Raw genomic sequence first — 16,854 nt, 5'->3', positions numbered from 1 at the left:
TTTCATTGATTGTCTCTCACGTCTTGTTCAGTGACTCTCTCACCATCTCTTTTAATTATCTTCTCTGTTTCTGATCTTTTCTGTCTCTGACATTCTCTTTCAATGACTATCTCTGACTTTTTCTTTCATTGATTGTCTGACCATCTCCTTCAGTTACAGTCTCTGACCGTCTCCTTCAGTGACTGCCTCTGACCGTCTCTGACCTGCTCTGTCTCTGATCTTCACTGTCTCTGACTGTCTCTTTCAGTGACTGTCTCTGACCGTCTCTTTCATTGACTGTCCCTGACCGTCTCTTTCAGTGACTGTCTCTGACCATTTCTTTCGGTGACTGTCTCTTACATTTCTTTCATTGACTGTCTCTGACCATCTCTTTCAGTGACTGTCTTTGACCATTTCTTAAATTGAGTGTCTCTGACCCTCTTCTTCAGTGACTGTTTCTGACCGTCTTCTTCAGTGACTGTCTCTGACCGCCTCTTTCAATGATGGTCTCTGATGGTCTCTTTGAGTGACTGTCTCTGACTGGCTCTTCCAGTGACCATCTCTGACTGGCTCTTTCAGTGACTGTCTCCCACCGTCTCTTTCAGTGACGGTCTCTCAACATCTCTTTCAGTGACGGTCTCTCAACATCTCTTTCAGTGACTGTCTCTGACCTTCTCTTTCAGTGACTGTCTCTGACCTTCTCTTTCAGTGACAATCTCTGACCGTTTCTTTTATTGATGGTCTTTTACCATCTCCTTCCGTGACTGTCTCTGACTGTCTCCTTCAGTGACTGTCTCTGAGTGGCACTTTTTTATTGAATGTCTCTGACCATCTCTTTCAGTGACCTCACACATATGCCGTCTACTCATTGCCTGTAGTAACCAAAGCTCACAGCTCATATAAATGACCTCTGTCAGAATAGCAAACAATCACGGCTCAGCTTCTAACAGACAATGGCTCCTGTATATGGTGGTTAATAAGTGGTTTTTGGACAGCGCAGCTCAAAACCTAGTCTATGACATTCCCTGAGTCACAGAGAGCGGCTGTGCAAAATTCGGTGATTTATAATGTGACAGTGCAGATTCCTTTAGCAGACAAACATACATACATACATACACACACATACACTCAGCTTTTTATATTACATGGACACTGCTCAACCTGGATGCTGGGTGTACTTCTCAGTATCTGTTCCTACACTGTATTGTATAGTACCACTTATCTGGTATTTAAGCTATATTTCTCAGCATCCATAGTGCCATGTTTTCTTTTTATGATGCTGGTACGTTCCTATTATCTTAAAATTAGAGGGAACTTGGTCCTTGCAGCACTGACATTTCCATACCTACTGCTGGTGCAGGTGGCACCTTTAAGTTTCTTTTTTTAAAATTTGTTTTTATTGGCAGTAAGAATACAGATAAAGAGCAGGAGCGCAGTACTTATAACATTGAGTACATACAGTCTAACATAAACTGTAATAAATGACAAAATATACCAGTATGTAACCTTTAGTGTACTTCTTCGTGTGTACGCCCCAGCTCCCTCCCCACTCTCACCATTTTTATGTAATTTTAGAAAACAATAACAAAAGCCACTAGGGAGACCTTAATTAAGTGCCCATAAGGAACTCCCCAAAGAAACAATGGGAGGGAAACAATAGGGAATAATAGGATGAGGGGAGTAAGGGAAGGGGATAGGGCTAGAGGGGTAGTCTAGTAGGCGAGTAAGAGGATAGAAGGAGGCATCTAGGCCGGGTGGCAGGAGGACAACCAAAGCAGTCCAGAAAGGGGGACCACCCCGGATCCTTATAAGAGTTGTCTGTACTCAGCCGATTGCTGAAAGAGGATCCATAGTTGCCAGGTTTTGCTGCATGGGCATGGGTGCCGTGCAACGATGACGTAAGGTCTTCCATACGCATGATGTCATTTACTTTGTTAACCCACATGGTCATTGTTGGAGGATTGGTTTGCTTCTATAGTGCTGGAATGCAAGAACGGGCAACCATTATTAGGAAGTGCAATACTGATTTCTAGTATGTTTGCGCTGAAACATCACAATGATGGAGAAGTAGGAGAGGAGGGTCTAGTCTCACAGAGTCTCCACAGATCAAGGAGATGTAGTGCTGCAAGTTTTGCCAAAATGGGGCAAGGACCCGACAAGACCAGAACACATGGAAGAAGGATCCTTCCTCCTCTCCACATCTCCAGCATGTGGGGGGCACCAGCAGGAAGATCGTGTGCAATTGAGTAGGTACCCTATACCACCTAGCCATGAGTTTATACCCCGCTTCCTGGTATCTCGAGCTGATTGAGGTGCAATGGCAAAGCTCGAAGATGCGCTCCTTCTGTTCAGGTGTAAGTGTGACATGTAAGTCTGTTTCCCATTGCCTTAAAAACTGAGGGCTAGGGTCATCCGGTATGGCTAGAAGACATGAATAGGAGGAGGAGAGCGTATGTCTTACAGTCCCAGTGCTGGAACAAAGGCTTTCGAATGAGGTTTGATTTTTAGAAAATTGAGAGCAAGGAGGAAGAGAAATTAAATAATGTCGTAATTGCTGAGCCCTCCATGCCCCCAGTGGGCATGGGTCTGTGATTTCCGTGAGCTGCTGAGTCGTTAACCAAGCTGAGTCTCTGCTGACGTGCTTAGCCCTAAACTTGCCCGCCCTTCTCCATTGGTTAAACACGGGGTCGTCACAACCCGGGCTAAAGTCAGGGTGGCCCAACACTGGTGTCAGTGGGGAGTGTTTGGGCAGTAGTCTTTCCCTGACGATCTCTAACTGGCAATGCGAGAAAGTTGGGCCAACCATAGGGTGTGATTTTAGAGCTGCGTTCCTTTCTACAGACAGCCAAGGTAACACCTGTAGTGGGATTGTCGTGTAGGACTGCTCCAGCTGAACCCAAGGTTTCAGGTCTGCATTACAACACCAATCAAGGACTCTGGCCAAATGAGCGGCCGTACGATAACTCTTGAAGTCCGGTAACCCAATCCCCCCTGCTATCTTTGGGCGATATAAAGTGGTACGCTGAATCCTGACGGGCTTACCCGCCCAAATGAATTTATGTTGAATGGCATTCAGGGAATGAAAGTAGGCCTTTGGTAATTTGATGGGTAGTGCTTGAAATAAATAAAGAAGACACGGAAGTATGTTCATTTTAAGTATGGCCCATCTGCCAAACCATGAAAAAATGCCTTTGGTCCACCTGGAGCAGTCCTCTTGTATTCTCTTAAGAATGGGTAAAAAAATTAAGTGTGTATTGACAATTGAGTCCCCAAATGCTTTGTGAAGCCCACTTAAAGCTAAAGGACCCTCGCAGTGTCTCAACCAGGGCCTCTGGAAGAGAGACTTTGAGGGCCTCAGATTTGGACCAGTTAATGCGGAAATTAGACAATTGGGCAAATACCTGTATTTCCTTCATTAGATTAGGGAGGGAAACCTGTGGGTTAGTGAGGAAGAAAAGCAGATAGTCGGCGTAGGCCGCTATTTTATATTTAATTCCCTGGGTCTCTAATCCAGAAATATCTTTATTAGCTCTTATGTGTCGGAGGAAAGGTTCCAAAGAGAGGACAAAGAGTAAAGGGGATAACGGGCATCCCTGTCTGGTGCCATTTCGTATCTCAAAGCTGTCAAAAAGAGTGCCATTCCTGCGGATGGAGGCTGAGGGGCTGGAGTAAAGCGACATGATCCAACGGTACATTTTGGTTCGGATACCGAACGCTCGGAGGACCTCGGACATGTAAGACCAGTTTACTCTATCAAAGGCCTTTTCTGCATTCGTAGATAGGAGCATTAGTGGGATTTGTTCCATTTGAGCCTTGTATATCAAGTTAATGGTTTTTGTGGTATTATCCCTCGCTTCCCTTCCCAAGAGGAAGCCAGCCTGATCCGAGTGAATGGAGCTCAGGAGTAGGGGAGCGAGTCTCATTGCTATAACTTTCACAAACAGTTTGAGATCCTGGTTCGGTAATTTGAACATTGGGTAGCGTCTTTTCCTGGTTTAGGTATGACAGCTATGGTTGCACTTAACGGGTCCCTAGGTAGGGAGGCTCCCGAAGCTAACTCATTGAAAGCCTTTGTCCAGTGTGGTTCAAGGAGGCCCGAAAACTTCTTATAATACAGGAAAGAGAAGCCGTCAGGCCCTGGGGCTTTGCCCGATTGAGTCTCTTTAAGGGCCAGTTGGAACTCTAAATCTGTAATGGGGGCTTCTTGGGCTTCTGCCTCCTCCTCAGAAAGAGATGGTAGAGAAGAGTCAGATAGGTAAGTCTGGATTCTATCTCGTAATCATTTCGAGCTGAAGCTGTGTGGGGTTGGTCAAGATTGTATAGGGATTGATAATAGTCTCGGAAGGTTGCCGCAATATCCGAGTTTAAATGTTTAGGGAGTCCCAATGGTGTCATGATTTTTGGCATGTAAGCACGCGATCGTTGAATATGTAATGCTCAGGCTAGGGATCTGCCACATTTGTCGCTGTACTCATAGAAGTGCCGACAACACTTCGCCAGGACTCCCTTTGCTTTACCGACTAACAGTGTTTTAAGAGAGTCACGTGCCTCAAACAAGGAAGTTCGAAGATCGTCGGTAGGCGTACGCTTGTGTGACGTCTCTAGTTCCCTAATTTTGTCTAACAGGGTAGTTATCTCTTTAGCCCTCTCCCGTTTTCGCCGGGCACCGTGTGTAATGAGTAAGCTGCGGATGTTATGTTTATGGCCTTCCCAAGCAATACAAGGTTCAACCCCCTCTTCTGTGGGGCACCTTTAAGTTTCAACAAGGTTTTATTGTTTGAAAAACCATAGGAAAATGCCTTCCAATAGGTCAAGAGATGGCACCTTTTATTTTAAGGTCAGTTCCTGTAAGATCTTGACCATTAGTAAATCTTTGAATAAGCTGCATGCTATTTCATGCCAGGTATGTCTGACACTTCTAATAATATTTAGGAGACTTATAGGAGACTTCATGAGAAAAAACTATAAGATGAGGCTGCTTTTTAGCTACCAACTTTATGATGCTTATTCCATGACCTCCACTGTGTTTTGTTTTCTGGATTTCTCTGCTTCTCGCTGCCACTTATCTGCCGCGCAGTCTCTGAGTTGATGTACTGAGTCGGCACAAAAAAAGATTATATTTTTATTAAAGAGATGAACACTCAAAGGATTTGTGTCTTCATACAAATATGGATCAAACAAGCTGCTGATAGCAACGCAAAACCTCCCCATCTCCCGACAGCAGATGTTTTGGAATAGTCACTTTTAAAAAATGTTTTCCTAACATTATGATGTTTTTGAGCACCTCCAACAGAATAAGCTTCATTATTTATTATTGAGGGTCATTGTTTACACCAATTTATTATAGAGGGCACCTGATGCACTAATTCATTATAGGGGGCACTGGATGAACTAATTAATTATAGGGGGCACTGGATGCACTTATTTATTATAGGGAGCACTGTATACACTTATTCATTACAGGGGGCTCCGTTTTGCACTAATTAATTATAGGGAGCACTGGATGCACTAAATTATTATAGGGGATACTGTATGCAACAAATAATTTTAGGCGGCTCTGTATGCAATAATTCATTATATAAGGTATTGTAGATATGTCAATTAATAAGCACATATAAATAAATGAATGGGGAAGTGTAACATTTGTGCCTGTTCAAACTGCCATCCTCTGTCTGTGGAGTATAACCAAATTTAGTTTAATTCTCTCCTTACTTAGGGTGCTGTTGGAGAGATCGGCAGTTTAACTGAGTGCAGGGTAACTGCTGAGAGACAGGGAAGAAAAGAAGGATGCCATTATGAATGATGTAGACTTAGCTGAATCTTGTTGTGTATTCAGAGGCATAGAACATATTCTATGTATCCGGAACACAGAGGATTGGGTGTGAGTGAAGGTCAAAGATGCTCTTTCTATAGACCAGTGGATGGCAGAGTTTGATGCTGAATTTATAGAAGACCTTTTACAATTACAAGACGGGAAACTTCAAGCAGTATTCTTCTGCTATATGCTGCATTCCACTCTCACACAGAGCAATGAATCTCCTAACCTCTTGACATATGTGGACCTAGAGTTATTTAGCCATCGGAAAGCTGGAGGAGTGCAAGTTCAGCTTCCACGGCCAGGAGCTCATCACTTGATAATTATCTAGTGGAATTTGACATTATCATCTATGTCCCTCTTCTATCCCCACTAGTCTGAACACTAGTTTCCTAGCAGTCTTAATTGATCTCCACCACACCTGTCTGTCTCCTGTGGAGTTTGCTCTGGTTTGCAAATGGTTGATCCACTGTGATAGAGACAATCTCCCTCCACGCACATTTCTGCCCTGTCTAGAAGTCAGTGAACTGATCCAATAATCTTCTGGACCGGAACATTTAAAAAAAAAAGTTTGTTGGGTAATTCTTCCCTGCTTCTTATAGTCTTATTCTGAGCTATCTGGCATTCATATCGACTTCGGGAATCTGGTAGCTTTGACGCTTAGCCTGTTTTCCGACTATCCGTTTGCCTACTGATTTTGTACTACATTTGTATTTCTGGTTCATACCTTTTCAACTCCTTTTTGGTGTTTGTTTAGCCCTATCTTTGTTTCTCGGTGTTTGCACTTTGGCACAGGGAGGGAAGATCAACCAGTTGTCGCCTACCACTTAAGCCAGGCTGCGCAATTATGCAGGGACAGCTGTGAAAGGGCTTCAATATTAGAGCTCACTGTCCTTGTCTGTCCTACCTGTCCATCCAGGCCGCAGAAGCAGAAGCATTACAAGGGTCTTGAATATTCTATACATTCATTTAAGGACAACATGTACGTGTGAATTAGGGGTGTTCATTATATGTAAAATCATTTGATAACCATTTGGGTATATGTGCACGTAGGGACCCTGTTGCTGTATGAATCTTGGTTCTGATGCAGTATTTCTGTGAGGAGCTGGTTCTAGTGCTGTATTTCTGCTTGAAGCCTGGTCTTGGGGTTGTGTTTCTACACAGAGCCAGTCCTGGTGCTGTATTGCTGGACAGAGCCCAGTATACATAGTAGTATAGGAAATCTGTATGCTGTTGGTTAAGAACATATTTTCTTGCCATCCTTTCGACCTTCCTAAAGTGCACATTTGTAGTATGGATTTGGGTATGCTTGGGCAGCTTACAACATCAGTCAATCCCTTAAATTGTATCTATATTAGCTGTCATCCTGCTTTTCCAGAATTGGAAAAAAATACTATTACTATTAATGTCAGAAATGTGAACTTGTACCTTGCATTGTTTGTGTAGTTTCTGCTTAATTTAAAAAAGTTTAGATTTTGGGAAATATACTCCTTGGCAATTTGCTTTATTGCTTCTGACAACTCTAGTAGCTTCAGTTTATAGAAGGTTGGCATGTAGGCATAAATGTCTATAGATTTGTTAAGGGCATAGTCTGTCTCCTCGCCATTGTGGCTTAAGTCTTCATTTCCATTACGTCCCCCATGACGGCACCTGGAGGTTGCACCTTGACCTTTGGTAGGGACAGGAAGTTGCGAAAGATATAAGGCCCCTCCTCTGCCGCTGTTCCCCAGTGTATTCCTGTCCCTACCAAGGGTCAGGGTTGCGAGACCTCGTCTCTCCCCTTGGGGGGGGGGGGGGAGGAATGAAATTAGAAACCCCCCCAGGACGGGCCGCGAGCGGGGGCTGTACCTCCCTTCCTGGCTGGACGTCTTGCGGGACGCGTCCTGGCTCCCCTCCTCCTGCGGCCTGGAGCTGAAGCCGAGGGGAGCATGGGTCTCCGGACCCTGGATGAGGTGCCCCCCGGCTTCCGGGCGCTACCTCCCACAGCTACTGCCTCCTGTACGCCGGTGCGTACTGCGCGACGGCCGTGTATCGCCGGCCGATTCGCGCATGCGCAGTGCGCCCGACTTCCGGGTTGGGTCACGTGACTCTTAAAGAAGCCATCTGATTGGCTTAGAAGGTGGCGGGAAGTTTAAAAGTGCTTCCTGCTTTGTGTCAGCCTCTATACCACCAACGAGTTCACTACTGAAGCTGTGGAAAATATCCTTTACTATGGCGGACGACCTTGGTTCTTCCCCCATTGTCCCGGGTACCGTGAGTACAACCAAAAAACTTTACTTAAAAGGGATAAAAATTTGGTGTGCATTATTGTTTAGATTCTAATATAGTCTGTCTCCTTGTCCTAGGACGACTCTTCTAGACCTAAGGACAAGGAGAAGAAAGACAAGGACCCCAAAAAAGGGAAATGTGTTACTAAATCAAAAAGATGTCTTTCCTGTAACATAAGATTATCAGATTTGTATCCAAAATCACTATGCTCTGAATGCCTAGCCAGGGCCCTACAACAGGAAAAGGAATCAATGTTAAATGAGCTTAAAGCGGCCATGCGGGAGGAATTCCAATCCTCTCTTATGATGTTTACCAATTTAAACCGACCGATACCGGGACTGGGCCCTGAGCCAAATCCCGAACCTGAACTGGTCCAGGATCCGGATTTATATCAAGAGCCAGCTCCTAAAAAACTTAGATCCCAGGACACTGATTCGGACTATGATAAATACTCTGCGGCTCCTACCTATTCTTGGATGGACTCGCTTGATGATGTCTCCTCGGTGTCCGAGGATAAAGGAACCTCAAAATACCTTTTTTCTAATGAGGAACTGGATAACCTCCTTAAAGCTGTACGTAATACGCTTAACGTAGAAGAGGTGGTAGAGCCAAAATCCATCCAAGACGAATTGTTTGGAGGGTTAAAATCCAAAAGGAAAAGGGTTTTCCCCATAAATCAGACCCTAAAAGATATTGTCCAGGAGGAATGGAAGAATCCTGAGGGGCGGGCAAACATCACTAAAGAGTTCAGGAACAGGTTACTCTTTGACCCCAAAGAGACAGAAACCTGGGACAGCCCCCCCAAGGTAGACATCCAAGTGTCTAAGGTGGTGAAAAAAACGGACCTGCCATTTGAGGACTCTTCCCAACTAAGAGACCCCATGGACAGAAAGGCTGATGCCCTACTCCGTAGAGTTTGGGAATCTTCCATGCTCGGCCTCAAGTCTAACATAGCTGCTACCTCGGTAGCAAGAACTCTGTTCTTTTGGTTAGGAGAATTGGAAGACCACCTTAAAACAGATGCGGACAAGGATCTCCTTCTACAAACAATACCGCTGCTGCGTTCAGCGACAGGCTTTCTTGCTGATGCTTCAGCTGAAAACATCAGACTGTCAGCAAAAGAAGGGGCTCTATCTAATTCAGTCCGTAGGGCTATTTGGCTTAGACAGTGGGGAGGGGATGTAAAATCCAAGACAAAGCTCTGCAACATCCCATTCACAGGAGACTTCATGTTCGGCGCTGAACTGGATACTCTTCTGGAAAAAGCCTCTGATAAAAAGAAAGGTTTTCCGGAAATTAAGAAACCCCAGAAAAACTATTCCTTTCGGAATCCCAAGGATTCTAAAGACTCCAGAGGCAGAGGAAAACAGGGCCGCTGGTCCTTCAACAAAGGTGGAAGAGGCCGAGGATATCTATTCTCCAACCTTCCACATCAATCAAAAAAACAGTGACTACCAGGTAGGGGGGCGTCTTCTTTTCTTTTTCCACAGATGGGAAACGATCACATCAAACAAGTGGATCCTGAGTATCATCAAATCAGGTTACCAGATAGAATTCAGCTCCCCTCCACAACAAAAATTTCTTGTCTCCAACCTAACATCTCGGAGAATGACAATACAGCTATGGAAGAATCTTCAAGAATTGTTAACAATGAAGGTAATTGTTACAGTTCCCAAAGAAGAAGAAAAGAAGGGCTTCTACTCCCCCTTATTTCTTGTGAAAAAGCCAAATGGGACCCTTCGACTTATTATAAACCTCAGGCGGCTAAACAAGAACATAAAATACAAATATTTCAAGATGGAATCAGTAAGGACAGCCACCCCACTAATTCCTCCAGGCGCACAAATGTGCACTATCGACCTAAAGGACGCCTACTATCATGTCCCCATACACAAGAATCATCAGAAATTCCTAAGATTCGCAGTGGAATCACCTCAAGGGAAGGTCTGCCACTTCCAATTCAGAGCCCTGCCCTTCGGAATTTCATCAGCCCCCAGGACCTTCACAAAGGTCATGGCAGAAGTGACGGCATTTTTGAGGAAAGAAGGAATCTCAATTATTCCATATCTGGACGACCTCCTCATAGTGGCAGACTCGACCCCGACTCTTCTCAATCACAGAGATCGGACGATACGAACCCTGCAGAATCTGGGCTGGATTATAAATTTCCAAAAGTCCCATCTAGACCCCCAGAGGGAGACAAGATTTTTAGGAGTAATGTTAGATTCCAGACGCCAAACTTCTTTTCTTCCACAAGACAAGAGAGAATCCCTTACCTCCTTCATAGACAAATTCCAGAGGAAAAAATCATGCAGCGTCCGTTCAGCCATGAGACTGCTAGGTCACTTAACAGCTTGCATAAACTGTGTATCATGGAGCCAGTTCCATGTAAGAACACTACAGGCGTGGACACTAAAAATTTGGGACAAGAACCTGGATCATTTAGACTTCAAGAAGGTCATTCCCCTGGAAGTCAAAAATTCTCTAAACTGGTGGAAATACCAACAGCATCTAGAAAAGGGAATACCATGGAATCCAACTCCAGTCCTGATCATCCAAACAGACGCCAGTTCCTCAGGATGGGGAGCTGTTCTTCCAGACCGTTACCTTCAGGGGTCATGGTCCCCTTGGATGAGAAGACAATCCTCAAACCTAAGGGAATTATCGGCAGTATGGGAAACACTAAAAAGGCTTCCCAGAACCCAGGTAAAGAATATCAGGATCCTCTCAGACAATGTGACCACTGTGGCCTATCTACGTCGTCAAGGGGGCACAAGATCCTCGGACCTGATGGAGGTCACCAAGAAGATCTTCTCCTGGGCAGAAAATCACCTAGATTCCTTAACAGCGGTATTCCTAAAAGGGTCAGAGAATCAGTCAGCGGACTTCTTGAGCAGAGAAAAGATGGACCCACACGAATGGTCCCTGAACAGGGAAGTTTTTCTTTCTCTAACCCAGAAATGGGGCTCTCCATTGGTAGATCTGTTTGCCTCAAAAAAGAATACTCAAACAGAGGTATTTTTTTCCATCTCACCCAAGGACAACCCTATGGGACTGGATGCCCTAAGCCAATCATGGGGGACAAATCTAGCATATGCTTTTCCTCCATTTCCCCTAATCTCCAGAACCTTACAAAAAATTCTATCGAGTCGGACAACAGTGATCCTAGTAGCACCATTCTGGCCGAAGAAACCTTGGTTCCCACTTCTCTTGAAACTAGCAATCTCAGGACCCATCTTCCTTCCCTACAGAAGGGACCTGCTACACCAGGGCCCTCTTCTTTACCCAGACCCGAAGTTTCTGAACCTAGCGGCCTGGCTCCTGAAAGGGAATTGCTCCTAGCTAAGGGAATTTCTCACCAGGTCATACAGACCCTAATAGCAAGCAGGAAACCAATCACCAACAAAATATACTACAAGATCTGGAAAAAGTATATATCCTGGTGCGGGGACCTTTCCCCGATTCCGGGCAAACCGGATATCATTAAAATTCTGGATTTTTTACAGGATGGGTTTTCTAAAGGATTAAGACCTAACACCCTTAAGGTCCAAATTTCGGCCTTAAGCGCCTGTTTTGACTTCCCATTAGCAGAGCACAAGTGGGTGAAGATGTTCATGAAAGCAGTCTTAAGACTGCGACCTACAATCCGATCAGAGATACCAAAATGGAACTTATCACTAGTCCTAGACTCCCTTATGAAGCCTCCGTTCGAACCACTCTCGGAATGCAGCCTGAAAGACCTATCTCTCAAAACCTCCTTCCTTGTGGCCATAACATCCGCCAGGAGAATTGGAGAACTGCAGGCCCTATCCTCCAAGGAACCCTTCCTGATCATCTCGGAAGACAAGATAGTACTAAAATTAGATACGTCTTTCCTCCCAAAAGTAGTCTCAGACTTCCATAGAAGTCAGGAAATCGTTTTACCATCTTTCTGTAACAACCCAAAGAATGAGAAGGAAGCACTCTGGCATACCCTTGATGTCAGAAGAGCTGTCATAATCTATCTAGACAGAACCAAATCTTTCAGAAAGTGCAGAAACCTCTTTATTCAGTTTGGGGGAAAAAATAAAGGAGAGAAATCATCAAGTTCCACCATTGCTAGGTGGATAAAACAAACCATCTCTAAATCCTACCAGCTACAAGATGTGAGTCTCTCAAAAAACATAACAGCCCACTCTACCAGAGCTATGGCTACTTCCTGGGCAGAGAAACGGGGAGCATCCATCTCCCAGATCTGCAAGGCAGCTACGTGGTCAAGTACATCGACATTCCCAAAACATTACCGCCTGGATCTACCTTCTAGCCATGATTTGAGTTTTGGACGGAAAGTTCTCCAGGCTGTGGTCCCTCCCTAATCTATTTATCTGGTAAGTCTCCAGGTGCCGTCATGGGGGACGTAATGGAAAAAGTGAATTAGTCTCACCGGTAATTCTGTTTCCATAAGTCCACCATGACGGCTATATTTACCCTGCCCTGTGTTATTAATGATGTCTGGCTAATATCTTCTAGCTCTCTACTGGAACCCCGGTGGTTATTTGGAAGACACTGGGGAACAGCGGCAGAGGAGGGGCCTTATATCTTTCGCAACTTCCTGTCCCTACCAAAGGTCAAGGTGCAACCTCCAGGTGCCGTCATGGTGGACTTATGGAAACAGAATTACCGGTGAGACTAATTCACTTTTTCTTATTCTAGCAAGAAAGAAGTTGTCTTTTTCTAGCGTGTAAATAAAGAGGGTTGGGCAACTTGTGAACGGCAGGAATGCTGTGCCAGAGAGATAGACGCGTCAGTGGTTATCCGTGTAATGTGAGCTGTCACTTCTGAGTGATACTGTCACAGAGGATTATGTGTCAGGAGACAAGTGACAGTGACTGCAAATCACTGCAAACATTTCTCATCATGCTGCAGATATTGTCAGAAACAAAACAAAGACAGCAACTTCCAGGACCCAGGATTGATGTGAATAGAAACATACTGCTATTCTTGTAGACATTGGGCAATAATATAGATGGTATAATTATGTTCACAGGGAGTAATATTATAGTAGTTATATTTATGTATACAGTAGGCAGTATTATAGTAGTATAATATTTGTACGATCCTGCCACTGGATGTCATAAAGGGTTGGCTCCCAGGTCTGTCATGCTAGATTGTAATGACCTACTACACCCTGCTGGAGGGAACAGGGTACTCACTATATACTGCAATACAGTAGTATCAAAGTATATTATAAAACCAGACCATAAAAGTCCAATCACCCTCTTGCCCTAAAATACAAAAAAATATATCAAAGTTTATTACTTATTTTATTTTTTTACAAATAAAAATTCAACTTGTACCCCTTACACAACTCCATAATCATGTATGATAAAGTTACAGTTGTCAGAATATGTTAATACAAAGCTTTTTTTAAAATAAGTTATCATTTTTTAAAGTTATCAAATCATTAGAAAATGTATTTAAATTTTTCAGCTCAATGATTGCACTGACCCAAAGAATAAAGAAGAGGCGATGTATCATATCGACTGCAAAGTGAAAACCATGAAAAGCTTTTAGAAAAACTGCATTGACTTAAAACATTATTCATAGAACAATCTTAATAATAAGAAAATAAGAAAAACAACTACAGTGGACTTTAGTAATCACTGCTGATAAAGGCAGTGCGTTTGTAACACAAGATACTACTACATACAGGGGTGTAACTACAGTGGCAGCACCCATAGCAGCCACTATGGGGCCACCAGTGTCAATAGGCCCCATCATCTAACCTTCACACTAAAGAGTAGAGGTTGTGCATCATTATATACATATAATGCTGCACAATGTACAGCATAACATGTATATAACATATATGTGATGTATAAATGCTGTATCTGTGATGTATGTATGGTGTCTGTACATACTGTATGTGTGTATATATGCTGTATGTTTGTAATGGCACTATATGTGTATGCATATGCTCTATATGTGTGTGCATATGCTCTATATGTGTGTGCATGAGTGTATAAAAGTGTGATTGTAACTTGCATGTGTGAGTATACAAATATGTATATTTTTTAAGTGGGAAGATGGCGGGGGGCATGCAGAAGGCTGCTATGAAGCCCTACCTCTCCTGGCTACCCCGCTACTTACATAAATCAATGAATGTCAATCCAATGAGATAATAATTGATATCCAATAATCATATTTGTCCAAACAACCCAATATTTTAGTATTAAAAGAATGATGTGATAACAAAAGAGTTAAACAAAAGTGAATCCTAAATACATTGAAGTTTGACGTTATAATAGAGACCCAAATGAGAATAAGCAATATTCAATTGCTTCCCTAAATTTAAAGAATACTAATCCACCCAGAAGACTCATAATTTCTAGGATTGCATCTCCAATTTTAAATCTGTCCCAATATACTGTAGATTAATTACATACACCGTGTGTACACATATTATAGACAAAGACTCATATCATAAAATAGCCCAAAATCTAAAATTGAATAAATTTCATAAACATTAGCATTAGATGAGATAGATCATTATAAACCTTTATCAGATTTAACATCAATGAATGACTGAGTTTAATATTGGAAAATTCCTTAACATGTTATAGTACAGAGAAGAACTACTGGTTCTTCAAAAGTTCTCTTCTCTGTCAGATTAATAATTGTGTCTGATGCTGGATGATTAATCTGGTGAAGTATAAACTGGCAAGTTGTACTTTGCACCTCCTATTAGTTAGATCAGATTTCTGTTTCCATTGCTTTGACCCTAATTGTGGCTTTTAATAAGTGGTCTTCAAATACCAGTAAGACTTTGAAATGCCCAGCCACAATCTTAAATCTGTATAGCAGAGGCATTTTAGTATGTGTCACAATAGCCCACATTTATTAAAGTGTTTGCCCCTGTCTGACTTTGCCCTGAAAAGAATGTGCACACTGTTTGCCAGTTTTGTGTTGTGGCTACACTGTGTTCGAAAAAATGTGCACCTGAACGAGCATGTTAGTGTTTAGTCTGAGTTTGTGCCACATTTATTACTGACGTGTGCCACAATTCTGTGTGCGTCACAATTCTGCAACATGAACAAATTGCACCAAAAAAAAAAAAGGTGCACACTTTGAGAGCAGTGCAGGGTGCAACAGATTTAAGAGGACTGTCTGCCAGTTTTGATTAATCTGCAGTACCCTGCACACTCCGCAGGTAAACTGTAAATAGTACAGACTACACTAGTTTTTATAAATGTGGGCCAATGGGGGTTATTTATCATTGGTTTTGTCAGGATTTTTTTTGGCTTAAAATTCTAAAACTTTAAAAATTTTATTGATGTTTTAGGGACTATTCACTCCTAAAAAATCTCACAGGACTATTTTGGCCACTTCAATCATCTGGTATAAACATAGAACTATTGCTAGTGCAAAGCTAAATTAAGGACTATAAAAAGTTGCATAGTCACTACAGCTCCCCCGCTGACGTATGTGCTGGAAGTTTTTATACATTTTGTGACTTAAAAAATACTGCAAAAGGCCAAAGCCACTTTAATGAATCTGATGTGCAGTGGATCTCCAAATTCTGACATAGAGCTGTGCAAAGGAGCCTCCTCACGGTAAATAACCTCCAATGTGGCTGCCAACCTCCATCTCATATTTCTCATAGCAGAGATATTTATCCTTCTTGTTCTTTTCGCTCTCTGGGGAATATTTACCATGCCTTGTCCTCCAGGCAAAATATTAAATTAGTCTGGAGATGCATCGCACACAAATAAGTGTACAAATTGTTACATAACCAACAAGACAAACATTATAGTCTTCTTAAATAGATAAGAGTCAATGACTAGACATTGCTTAGGGCCATTGTAGGCTGTAAAGTTTCCAGAAGGAAAAAGTTGTATGGAAGTTTTCTGTGTAATAGGAATTCATAGTCTTTGCTAATAAATTGCAGGTAGCCGTGTGATGACCTCCTCATCACATCTATCACAGAAGCTGTCCCAGTTTCTGTGCAGCCCCCAGCTTTGGAGGGGTCCTATTAATCTAATGTCTAAATTGTCTTTCAAAACTGTCATTAGTAATTAGGGTTGGTTCGCAGTGGGACGAGACTCATTGTAAGTCTGTCGGGTCCGTGTCACAAGGTAATTCTTCACTTAATTGAATAGACACAAGCAGATTTAGTCTAGTTGGGAAAGACGGGTGGGGGTGGGGGGGCACAGACAGGAAGAAATGAAGAGAACAGTGTATTGTTCTGTAGTGTTCTGTAGGTGAACAACATGTCTTTTTGCTGGGGCGTTAGGATACAAAATACAAAGAATATAAAAGGAGGAATGTCATGTCAAGATCTTCTGGTAGGTTATCTGCCAGTTGAGGAAATCTTTCTCAAGAGCACTGCTGGGAGTACCAGATTCTTGATGAAGGGGCACCACAAATCCTTAATATTGCACACCCTGCACACTTCACAGGAAGGACCTTGTTTTTGATACATGTGGGCCAATGTGTGTTTGAGGGTGGAGCCTTTCAATTGCATTTCAAAATGCAACCAAAATGCCACATGTAAATGCCGTAGCAGGCAGGATCATAAGTAAAGGAGATATAGATGTTCTGTCGTCTTACAGTGAAAAGGGCCCATATAAAAAAATGAACAGAACACAATTAGAGATGAGCGAACATACTCGTCCGAGCTTGATGCTCGACCGAGCATTAGTGTACTCGTAACTGCTCGTTGCTCGGACGAGTATTTCGCCCGCTCGAGAAAATGGCAGCTCCCGCCGTTTTGCTTTTTGGCGGCCAGAAACAGAGCCAATCACAAGCCAGGA

General features: G+C 43.0%; 1 protein-coding gene across 1 annotated transcript in view; it reads right to left on the bottom strand.

The window, feature by feature from the left end:
- CIMIP1 (ciliary microtubule inner protein 1) overlaps positions 1-16,854 on the bottom strand; it is a 100,990-nt gene that overhangs the window by 62,713 nt on the left and 21,423 nt on the right. The window lies entirely within an intron of this gene.

This window comes from Engystomops pustulosus, chromosome 6 (assembly GCF_040894005.1).
Source record: "Engystomops pustulosus chromosome 6, aEngPut4.maternal, whole genome shotgun sequence".
Lineage (NCBI taxonomy): Eukaryota > Metazoa > Chordata > Amphibia > Anura > Leptodactylidae > Engystomops > Engystomops pustulosus.
The sequence above is the reverse complement of the archived record's forward strand: the minus strand, read 5'-3'. Positions and strand labels throughout refer to the sequence as shown.